Below are 7517 nucleotides of genomic sequence, written 5' to 3'. Positions count from 1 at the left end.
TGTGATTCAAGTCTTGTTCCTACAGCACTGCTGTCAACCCTCAACTACCGTCATCCTATAGGCCCCAAGTCAGTTTGTATTCAGTAATGCAAGTGGTGTTCTGTGCAACTGGTCACCCAAGAACTTGGTGCTAAGAAACTGAGAAAGTGATGACCAAGACAATCTCGTCAAAACACAGCCAGGGCCAGTCACAGTATCATAATTTCTGCTTTCTGGATGTTCAAGGAAATGTAGATCATGACTCCTTCTGTGATGCCTAATTATCTTCGAAAGGAGCTATAAGCGTACACGCACTTCCAAATGTGATGGAATAAGATTGCAGTTTCAATTAGGTGCTAAAGTATAATTAATTCTCTAACAGTAATAAAAATATTAATTCTGTAAGGACTGTCACAAAGGAAAGAACAGTAGCAAATAGGTCTCAGGAAATATATCAAATCAGATGTTCAGATGTGATGCAGCTTTGTACATACTATGCTAAATACATTATGTCTGTAATTAAACCAGCTCCATACACAGTGCAGGTGTGGTAAAGTTTTTGCTGAAGAATGTATGCCAGTTTTCTCATTTTTTAAAATGACAAGTGCATGCTTAATCAGGTTAGAGTTGATAGATTATGATATTATCAACGCACTGGACAAATCCATTAATGGTACAGTGAGATTTTGTGCAAAAAAATGGAATTGAGAGGTGTGAATCCAAACTTTGAAGAATAAAGAACATACATTTGTAATGAAGAAATATCTCTCACTTTCATCCCTTATGTGCTATACATAGCACAATCCAGCCCCACCCAGCCATGACTCTTACATATATCAATCCTGACACAGCTGGCCTGGCAATTCAGACCCGGAGCCCGGGAAAAGGAGAAGAATCCCGCGATTTCTGGCAAACGCTGCTGCTTCTTTTGTAATGGCGTGAGATGAATGCCTCTACATGCACACAGGTGCCATGTTGAGGGGGATGAATCTTTCAAGATTTGTTTAAAGTCAAATAATGTGAAGGTCCATGACTGACCTCCAGGCCTCTCAGAGCTTCGGTTAACTCCTTTGTGTTAGGGGATGTTAGAACAACGTTTACAAGTCAGAGCAGGTGATGCTCAGAAGCAAGAGTGAATGAGGAGGAGGAGCCCACACAGGTCCAGCACCAAACGTCAGCATCTGAGCATCAAGTCTACCCGGAGAAAATGAGGAGGAACCCAAACAGGTCCAGCACAGAAGGTCAGCATCTGAGCATCAGGTCTACCCCTGAGAAAATGAGGAGGAGGAACCCAAACAGGTCCAGCACCAAACGTCAGCATCTGAGCATCAAGTCTACCCCTGAGAAAAAGTGGTCCAAAGGTTTGCGTGGAGCCCATTCTCTGGGTCGTACAAACCCTGTGATTTGTGCCTCATTCTGTCCAGTCCTGTCACTTTGAGTCTGAATTGGAAGAGAGAAAAACAGTAACTAGATCAGTAAAGTAAGGAGGAGTGAAGAGCAGGAAGGTGGAGGTCGTGGTGGTGGAAGATGGAAACCTCCGTGTGTGAAATAGAACAGTTTGGATGTCAGCTGTGACTGCTATAGAGCTCCTAAAACCCACTCCATTTTTATTAAAAATGTACATTGCGTTTTTCCCATGTACACGATATCATGTTAAGAGTTCATAAAGTTTTGAGGATGTGAGTCATCAGAAAGGAGGTTTAAAGAACTGATTATTTTGGTGGTCTGGCTCCTTTACCCCAATAGGAAAAGATGCCATTTTGCTTATGCCCTATGCTGAATTTAAGAATGCCTGTCAACCCAACACACTTCAGCATGAACTTTAAGTCAAAAAATCAAAAAGTACCAGGATCAATTTACAATCCTAGCTATATGATATTTTGGAAATTACAAAGCCTCTAAATGAGCTATTTTATCGACTTATAGATGAGAAATCTAAGAGTGGGTTAGTCAATTCTCTTAGATTTCTCATATCCATAAAGTGGATAGAACATCTAATTTAGAGTCCTGTTGAAGGGTAGACAGAAATGGCATTTATAAAGTATCTAATGAAACTACTGGTAGAGATTATATACTCAGTAAATGATGAGCACTATAATCACAAATAATTTGATCTTTGCCAGTGTAAAATGTATTTGTCTGTCTGTTTGGTTTTTCTTGGATGCATAGTTTACCTCTGTCACTCAGGCTGGAGTGCAGTGGTGTGCTCACTGCAACCTCTGCCTCCCAGGTTCAAGTGATTCTCCTGCCCCAGCCGGGATTACAGGAGCCCGCCACCATGGCCTGACTGATTTTTGAGTTTTTACTAGAGACGGGGTTTCACCATGTTACCCAGGCTGGTCTTGAACTCCTGGCCTCAAGTGATCCACCCACCTTGGCCTCCCAAAGTGTTGGGATTACAGGCATGAGCCACTGTGCCTGGCCATGTTTATTTTAATTTGGAGAACAATTTTTCAGTAAGGTTGTACAAATGATTGTCCTACATTCCTGCATGTTTGAAACTCTTTTTCTCTTTTTGTCTCCATATATGAATGACAGTTTGGCTAGGTATAGAATGCTTGGTTTGCACTTTTTATTGTTCATAAATCTATAGTCTTTGTTTCTATCCTCTATACCAGCTCGAGTAGGATTAGAGTTTGGGATTCACCTATAAAACTCTATATCCATTGAACAAGTCCTCTTTTTCCCCTCCGCTAGTCCCTGGCACCTGTCATTTTATGTCTCTGTTTCTAAGAGTTTGACTACTTTAAAAACCTCATATAAGAAGGATCATGCAGCACTGTGTTTGTATTTCTGTGACTGGTTTATTTCACTTAGTATAATATCCCCAAGGTTTATCTATGTTATGACATATGACAGGATTTCCTTCTTTTTTAAGGCTGAATAATAATTTATTGTGTATATACCACTTTTTAAAATCCATTCATCTCTTGACTGATATTTAGGTTGCTTTTACCTCTTGGCTATTATGAATAATGCTGCAATGAACATGAGATGAACAAGCTCCTTTTTTATCTCTTTACTTTTGTTAGAAACTTTTAATTCCTGATTAATAAGTTCTGAATGTATGCAGGGGTCTCTACCTGGCAGTGACCTAAAGGCTTGTCTTCTGCCACCCCACACAGTCTTCAGATTCAAGTCTCTAGATTCTTGAGATTGGGGAATGTTTCCAGAGCAGTCATGGTTTTTGTATTCATTGACCATTCAGGTTTTCTTCTTTGCCATTTTCCTCTAGGTATTTCTCTTATTCTCTTGGAAGCACAACTATGCATTTAAGTCCATGTTTACTGTATTTTACCTGCTATTTCTATGTGTTTTGCAATAAGGGCTTTTCAAAATACCCATAACTTGTTGCTAAAAACGAGGTTTGTTCCAATGTGCCTTAGAAATATCCAGTTTCATACTTACCTGGCAGGGCAGATACCATGATCTTAAAGGCAGTTTTCCCAGGGCAAGGCTTATCCATTACACTCTGGATCCATTATAGGGATATGCTGATCCCTGGAATTGCCCCAAATGTGGGAAGCTCTACTGCAAAATTTGTGGTAGTGAGTGACTGCATTATGTATTCATGTACGAATTCAACTGAGTATCCAGTTTCATACAAATAATAATATCTTCTATAAAATGTATTCTTGTGTATTCACACATATGGCTCTCTAGTACTCCTGCTGAGATATATGGGAATCTACCCTAGTTTTGCCATTTTCTCCTAACATCAGTCTACTTGTTTTAATATTCATTGCTTCTCCCCATTTCTGTAGTTCAGTGCATGTTCCCTTCCTCTGCACGAACTACTTCTCTTTCCTCACCCAACTCATAAATCTCTGCCTCCCACCCTAAGGGTAGGCACATGGCCCAACCTGGGAGATCAGAATGCCACACCCCCAATACAGGATTGGTTTGTGAGTAGGCAGATGATTCTGTCCATGCACAGAACTAAGTAGAAGAGAATTTTTACACCTCAGCTTAGCTTGATGATGGCAGAGAGCTACTGGAGTTCTATTTCCTGCTCTAGGGAAGAAAAGGATTTTGGTTTGGAGATAAAGCCAAGACACCAAGAAAGTGGGAATGAAAGACTTAGAGACAAGGAGTCCTGGCCCCTTTTCAGATGCTCAGACGCTGGCACTAGCTTGAGGCGCAGCTCTGCTTCTGCTCTTCTCAACATTTGGTAAGGAGAGCTCCCAATTTCTTTTCTAAGATAGCTGGTTCGACTTGGATATCCATCTCTTCTAATCAAGGGTCCTGATTCCTTGTCATTTTCATCAAAAAAGTATTTGTAAATATTTCACTTCTCGCTGACGTGCTTTTGGTGTTGAACAAAGTGATTTGCACAGATACAATCTCTGCATCTTAATAGCTTACATTCTAAGAGCTGTACACCTGGCACTCTTTCTCTGGAACTATAACTGCTAAGTTCAAGAATCTTTATTAAGAATACTTTTCAGATATATAGTTAAAAAATAATTTTAATAGTTGAAAGGCATCCATTTTTCCAAGAGGTTCAGAATACTGCAATTGAGTGCTAAGTTACTTTTATTTTGTATTTTTGTATTTTATAATGTTTTTATTTCCATAGGTTATTGGGGAACAGGCGGTACTCAAGATAGATGAATGACTTAAATCCAAGACAAGAAACTATGAAAATTCTAACAGACAACATTGGAAAAACTCTTCTAGACATTGGCTTAGGCAAGGATTTCATGAACAAGAACCCATATAAGCAAATGCAATAAGAACAAAAATAAATAGCTGGGACCTAATTAAACTAAAGAGCTTTTGCACAGCAAAAGGAACAGTCAGCAGGGTAAACAAACAACCCACAGAGTGGGAGAAAATCTTCACAATCTATACATCTGACAAAGGACTAATATCCAGAATCTACAATGAACTCAAACAAATTAGTAAGAAGCAAACAAACAATCCCATCAAAAAGTGGGCTAAGAATATGAATAGACTTTTAGGTTACTTTTAGTTATTTGTGTGTGCAGACCTCCTGGTGTCAAGGCTAAACTGTTCCTTTCTCTAACACATAGGAAATGGAGGCACAATACCTTGCAGCGTATAATTCCAGGCCCCTGGGCATTGGAGACTGGGTTATCTTTTCACTCAACTGACAATTGATATGTTGTTTGCACTGAAAAATCTGGCTTTGTTGAACCACTACAGTTTATGTTTTTAATTCCAAATCTTACCTCGTTATGAACTTTTTTTTTATCCTTTCCTCTAGAGAAATGCTAATGCTGCTTGCTTACATGGAAAGTAAAGTTAAGGAGTTGGTGTTGACATTTTGGCTTGCTGTCACAGGCAAAAAAGAGTAGTGCTGTTTTTGTGTGTTTAATTTTCTTTCACTTTCCCCACTCTGTATATCGGAGGATGCCTTTAGCAATAAGTAGTCCTTATCCAGGTCACGCACTCATTAACCACTAACCACTGACAGTAATCTCTTTACTAGACATTTTGTTTCTTTTGATTAATTTGTCTCTATTTCCTTTGTTCTAAAGCCTCTAGTGAGTAATCATATTTGGAATAATAGTAGAGCTCCCTGCTGTGTTTTCATTTCTTAAATCAAGACTTAGCTGATGTATTGAGGAACCAAGACGGAGATGTGGGGCTAGGAGGCCCTAGGGTCTGTCAGGCACTCTTCAGTGACTTGATGTGCTGAATGACTCACACTTTACTGGGAGATGACCACCTGTGTGCATCCAACACTGTCACAGATAGTGCCATTGGGCCACCAGGAGCAGCCACAGACTATCGGTGGTTGTGCTTTGGAATACGCAATTTTGTGTTTCTGGTGAGCTGTAATCTTTTCTTTTCCTGTAGAATTATTTTTCATTGAATTATGCTATTAAAAGTCATCTTTGGATTTCTTGTAAAGTCATTGCCACAGACATTATTTTTACATTTCACAGTGATTTCTTGAGGAGGAATTAAGAAGTAATTGTTTTCTGGACTCACTATCTGAAAAACTTGCACTTTACTGAAGCGGTTGTTTTATTTACACTAAGTGTTTACACTAAGTAACAATATGAGTTTTGTTAGCTTTTTGGATGGACTACAAAGCATGAAACCAACTTTGTTCCTCATCTCTGGCAAAGGTGGAGGGTTGTTGGCTTGCGTTGTGTGATGAGTCTTATACCTGGCTCTGTCTGCTCTTGCCTTTTGCCTTACATTTCAAAGACCTCACTTTTTTCTTTTCTTTTTTTTAAAAATATTTTATCATGTGATTTTATATAAATTTTAATAAAATTTCTTTTTTTGTAAAAAAAAGCAAAGCATAAATAAAATAGGGTAGCCATTTCTTCTAAGGTTATGTTGAATCTAACCCAAACTCTTATCAGAGAAAACTCTTCTTTAGACGTGGCCTAAAGCAGGAAGCAACAAACCTGTATACAGCCAAAGTAGCATCTCAAGGGCCTGCATTCAAATCTCACACACGTGGCTTGAAAGTGATCTCTTCTGCCCTTATTTCAAGGCCTAATCCTAGGTTACATACTATTTAAAGAAGCTTCAATATGTAATTTCAAAGCCTGTAGTAGGTGTAAAATGACAAAATTAGAAATAAGGAGAAAAGCTGCTACATGAGGACACTGACAGCAAGGAAAGGGAGAGAAAAACTCACAAAGTAAGTGGAAAATAGACCAATGCAAATAACCCCACATACTTTAACAGACCTCATTGTATCTATTGTGTATATGTATATATGACATAGATTATATCTATTATATGTAACCCAGTGTTTATAGTGTTGACTTACAAATTATCAACCAAATTCAAAGCTTTTAGGCTTTGAAAGTAGTTTAAAAAGATTTTCAGCTTAAGTTTTAGGGTACGTGTGCACAATATGCAGGTTTGTTTCATATGTATACATGTGCCATGTTGGTGTGCTGCACCCATTAACTCGTCATTTGACATTAGGTATATCTCCTAATTCTATCCCTCCCCCATCCCCCAATTGAAAAAAAAAAGAATCTTTGTTATTAAGTAGTTCTTTTATGGGTCACACTTCGTCTTCTTTGATGTACTCTAAAGAGTATTCGGATTTATGTCTTAAAATAAAGAGAACAGTTATTAAAACAAAAGATTTTCACCCAAAATATTTAAATTATTTAAAAAAATTATTGTTGATTGTTGATTAAAGTTGTAACCCTCAATTAATTAGAAGTTTTGGCTATCCAGAGACCTTATATTCCAAAGACTTTAGGGAGTTGTTTGTTACATAACATAAAGTATTACCATTATCCTACATTTAAACTTCCAATTTACGCAAATTGTGAGCAAAATTGAGAGCCACGCAAATATTCAATCTCTGAAGCTCTTATGGCAGCATTGATCAAATAGGTTAGAAAACACGTGGATACAGCTTTATTGCCTTCTAGTTTTACTGCAAGTGTTTTTAATAGTATGTAAATGATTGGATAGATGTACAGACTGCCAGGGCCTTCATAGCAAACAGGTTTTGTGTCTACCCTAGCATGCAAAAATGCTTCATCTACAATGTATGCTGTAACTGTCTGTATTATATTATCTATAAT

The 7517-nt window shown here is 38.2% G+C and overlaps 1 pseudogene; it reads left to right on the top strand.

Annotated features, from left to right (window-relative positions):
• Nucleotides 1–3379: 3379 nt before the first annotated feature.
• Nucleotides 3380–3555, top strand: LOC115836177 (annotated as a pseudogene).
• Nucleotides 3556–7517: the final 3962 nt, after the last annotated feature.

Source organism: Nomascus leucogenys, chromosome 7b (genome assembly GCF_006542625.1).
Source record: "Nomascus leucogenys isolate Asia chromosome 7b, Asia_NLE_v1, whole genome shotgun sequence".
NCBI lineage: Eukaryota > Metazoa > Chordata > Mammalia > Primates > Hylobatidae > Nomascus > Nomascus leucogenys.
The sequence above is the reverse complement of the archived record's forward strand: the minus strand, read 5'-3'. Positions and strand labels throughout refer to the sequence as shown.